Genomic DNA, 4,639 nt, shown 5'->3' with positions numbered 1-4,639 from the left:
GGATTCCCTCTGTGCTGAGAAAAGAGCACTTTCCCGAGCCGCTGATTATCGAACGGGCGCACCGGTCCCCGACCTTCCGCTCCCCGGCAGAGAAACGGCCCAGACCCATTCTTATCTGCCTGCTCAAGTATCAGGATCGGGAGAGAATTCTCCGAATAGCCGCTAAGATCTCCAGAGAAAGAAGATCATCCACAATGGAAGCGTGGTGATGTTGGACTGGAAAATAATTTGTCGCCCAAAACACCTCTGAAACAGAATGGACTCATACCCATGTCACTGGACAATAAGACCCTGGAAATCTGGCACCAGAAAGGAGTCCGCTATCTGGAGGACTGTTATGAGAATGGATCTCTTATGTCTTTTGAGGACCTGAGGAGGAAGATCTGTCCAGCAGAAACTTCTTCTGTTACTTACAGTTAAGATCCTTTCTTAAAACTACTCTTGGACATCCGATGACTCTGCCTACACTCAGTGAGCTGGAGAGACGACTTCATGAAGGCAACGCACCTCGTCTTATTTCAAAAGTGTACTCTCTCCTGATGGAGGATACTTCAAAACCAGGTCTCCATAAGTCAAGGGAGATATGGCAGTCGGACTTGAATATGTCAATTCGTCCAGAGTTCTGGTTTGACTTATGTCAAAAAAGTTGAACTACCACAATTAATTCCAGATACAGGCTGACCAATGATAACTTTCTCCATCAAACCTACATCACGCCAGAGAAGCTGCATAAAAATAAACCTGAGGTATCCAGCTTGTGCTTTAGATGTGGTCTTGAAGAGGGCTCCTTCCTGCACTGCACATGGTCTTCCACTAAACTTAATACATTCTGGCATGATTTCTCAGACATTAGAACAAGACTCCTAGGAGTACATCTCTCATCAGGTTCTCAAATGTGCTTGTTAAGGGATTTAACAAATATTGAAGCTCATTTGAGAAGAACTCAAAAGAAGTTTCTTGCTTTGGCCTTATGTGTTGCCAGGAAGTGCGTAGCCACTACATGGAACTCCGATTGCATGTTTCCATGATCGATTGAACAACAAAGAAACTAAATTATCTCCATACCTGGGGCCCCAGCGGGTGGGGTTTCTGCTGGGTGCCTGGGTGGGGCTCCTGCTGGAGGCTTGCAGGAAGCTCCTGCAGGGGGTGTGGGTGGCGCTCCAGTCGGGGGTGAGAGTACGGCTCAAACCCCGGCCGCACGCGGGACTTCCGGTGGTTACGCGCCTGGGACCCCAGCTGGGGGCACGTCTTAGGCTCTCTTTGACGCCCACTTGGTGCAAGCTGGTTCATCTTGGATGACTGCTGTAAATACATCGGTTCAGAACATGTTGCTCTCACAAATGTCCAATATACACCTGTCTCACACACACACATCTGCTAAATCTAACAATATGAGCAAAAGGAAACATTAAAAGCCAGTAAAGTTGTTGTGGAGTGCTGCCAATTCAGAAAACGTTGGTTTTGTTATTTATTTCCAGTAATAATGTGAAATATTGACTTGAAAACAAGGGTTCTTACATTTCTCAGTGAGCGGTTGGTTCTCTTGATGGTTTGTCCTCCGCCAAACGCCCTGGAAAACTTGAAATAGCCGAGAACTGGAAACCAAAAGCTCGTTCAGCATCTACAAGGGTAGTTTTTTTAATGTTTAGATCCTAAAGGTCGACAGCAAGAGCTTGTATGTCTGCACTGGACGACGAAAAAATTTAAAATGAAACCCAGTTCAAACTGGCTGCAGATTTGAATGGATCAAAGAGTTGCTATGGAAACGGAGTCGGACTCTGGTCACATGACCTGGAATCGAGTCTGACTCGGTTCATGAATTTGATGATTCTCGAGTTGACTAACTTTGACTTGGACTTGAGTCGAGATGCTTTCCCCCAAACGCAGATTGAAAAAGAAAAATATGTGAACGTGTGTGTATGTGATGTGCGCGTGCATGCACGATACGATTAATGTACTGAAAGTCTGCGAGCACTAATCCCACCGCCCGACCCGGGCTACGGTCGGGTTATGAACCCGGCGGGCCCGCGGAGTGACGGCGGGGCGGGACGCAGCGCGGATCGGTCCGGTTCCGAGCTCACGTTCCGGGGTCAGGCCGAGCCGAGGAACCCCGCGCCGCACCGCCTCCCCGCCTGCTGCCCCGGTGACGGCCGTGAGAGAGTCTCTAGCAGACGAGGTGAGGAACCGGAGGCTGCAGCCGGAGACGGAGGCTGTGGACTCTGGTCCTCGTTCTTCAAGCGGAGCAGCTGAGAGCAGCGGCGGTCCGAGCTGGGTTAGCGCCCCGGGCTGGAGCTGCTCTGAGGGGTGGGGAGGGCGGGGTGGCTATGGCTGTGGGACTTTTAATTCTAAGAAAAAAATAAGTTAATTATGCTTTAAAATGACCATGAAAGCACCTAAAACCTTTATTTGGAATTAACCTGCCAGTTTATTCTAATTAATGAGCGGCTTTAATATGTCTCATATGTAAATTAGACAGGACTTCATTCTGCTCATTCTGCACAGGCTTGTTCCCTCCAGACATTTATTTCACGAGAGCCTCAGTAGAAGTATATCATGAAAAGAGTGGATGGACTGAAGCATATCTATGCAGACATATTATACAGCTGTAGCATCAAAGTTAACGGAGACAGAAAGAGAGAAAGCTCCAGCGCCAGGATCTGTTTACTTCCTGTCCTGAGGCTCCTCTCTATTTTTTTAAATCTTTTTTTCAAATGCAACCATTTAGAGCAACAGGAACCATGATTATTTCTGATTACATTTCTGTGTACATATTGGATGATGCAGGTTGAACCGACGGCACGGATGAGTCATTGTGTTTCATGTATCTCCACACACACACACACACACACACACACACACACACACACACACACACACACACACACACACACACACACACACACTGTCAGTCTATTGATAACCTCTCCTCCTCTGGATCACTCACAGTGTTTGTTGTTGTTGTTGGTTTTTTTTTTGGTCTTGTAATTTCTCTTTCTCATGAGAAATTGTATGCATTACAGGTCTTTATCCCATTCTTCCATAGATCAGGAGTATTCTGTGTGTTTCTCTTCCCCTTTAACATCTACTTCTAATAAGAATATGTAGTTTCTTGAGAAAGTTATCGTTTATGTATTTCATCAAACATATATGTCAGTGTAAGTTGCAACTTTGGTTGGCAGAAAGAAATAACCACGATCCAATAATCAACATAGGGCAGTGTGAAGATTCTCATCAATATCTGTGTGCATTTGTCCAGGTAAAGCTCTTGAAATGCCTCTGCTGCGTGAAAAGGAGTCATTGGTAGATACCATTCAACCGGACTGCCGCCTTCAAACTGATGCTGACATGAAATTCTGAAATTCTGTCGTTTTCACATCAGGCCACAAGTCAGCGCTGTTTGTTTTAGTAATGACACCTCACACACACATGCATGCAGAAAACAACACACATTAACAATGACAAGAACACAGATTTTTAGCCACCACTGTCCATATAGTCCGTCTCCTCGCGCATGTGCAATAGATCTATTAATTACGGCAGCCATTCGCAACCTTGGGGTCCCGACCCCACTTGGGGACCAGAAGTGATTTCTTTGGGGAGCCAAATAATTTTGGAAAACTAAGTGCGCATAATTAATTTTGAATTACATTATTTTGGATAGGAAGCATTTTTTAAAGTGTAAGATAGCTGTCAATTAGAATTTGTATGCAGAAACGCATCTGTGCAAAGCCTGAAAGGCATTCCACTGCTTTCCTCCAATAAACCCAATGACGAGGCCAATCAGTGACTGTGTGAACGCTGCCATTGTCAAACTGATGGCTGAAAGGCACCATAACTAAGAAATTTACTCTTCCCATTTTTCACATGTCATCGAAGAAACATTCCCTTTCAATAATCTGTTGTCTCCATCAACAAATGTCTTCATCAAGTTTCTTTTCTTTCAGAAGTTTCAGTTTCAGGAAAGAATAACTCCGATGGGCTGGGCTGGACTGTCACACTTCTGGGTTCCAGAGCCAATCATACCGGTATGTGAGTTCCTGAGGTTGCCAAATAAGCAGTGCAGCAATCCATATTTTCTGACTGCGCGCTACAATGGTGAAGCACCTGAACTCTCTAAACTCAAACTGTCAACCTGCACGACGCCCTCCAGAGAGGAGGAGGGGGAGGAGTTATATGTAGTATGTAGGAGTACGTTATATGACATAATATTACTTATTAGCGTACTTGCAAATCTACTGAGCCACAATCAAATTGAATTTTATGAGGAATTTGTGCCAAAATAGCTCATTTGGGAAAGCGTTAGACTGAAATTCTGAAGGTCCCTGGTTCAATCCTGGGTTTTTGCAGGCAAAAAGAACTTTGCAGTTATACTGACCATTGTAAAGAAATTTACCATTCTGTATTAGGCTTCAGCGATTTCATTAGCTCCAGTAATGCCTCATTTCTACTTAGCACTGCGGTATGGAAAAGCGTCACCAGGCACATCTGTTGCCTGTGTCCACTGTAGAGTACAGTTAGAATGTAGGCAGAGAACGAAAAAGGTCCGTGCACAGAGTAATCATGTGTGCGCAGTAGCAGTATTACTACTATGAGATATTTACAGTCCGACAGGAGGCTGGAGCAGCAGTCACACGTTTAC

General features: G+C 45.2%; 1 non-coding gene across 1 annotated transcript; it reads left to right on the top strand.

Moving 5' to 3' along the window:
• The first annotated feature begins 4,273 nt into the window (after positions 1-4,273).
• trnaf-gaa (transfer RNA phenylalanine (anticodon GAA)) lies at positions 4,274-4,346 on the top strand. The gene has a single exon. It is a non-coding gene; the product is annotated as a tRNA-Phe (tRNA).
• Positions 4,347-4,639: the final 293 nt, after the last annotated feature.

This window comes from Salarias fasciatus, chromosome 10, assembly GCF_902148845.1.
Source record: "Salarias fasciatus chromosome 10, fSalaFa1.1, whole genome shotgun sequence".
NCBI classification, from domain to species: domain Eukaryota; kingdom Metazoa; phylum Chordata; class Actinopteri; order Blenniiformes; family Blenniidae; genus Salarias; species Salarias fasciatus.
Note: the sequence above shows the minus strand (reverse complement) of the source record. Positions and strands in the feature narration are given on the sequence as shown.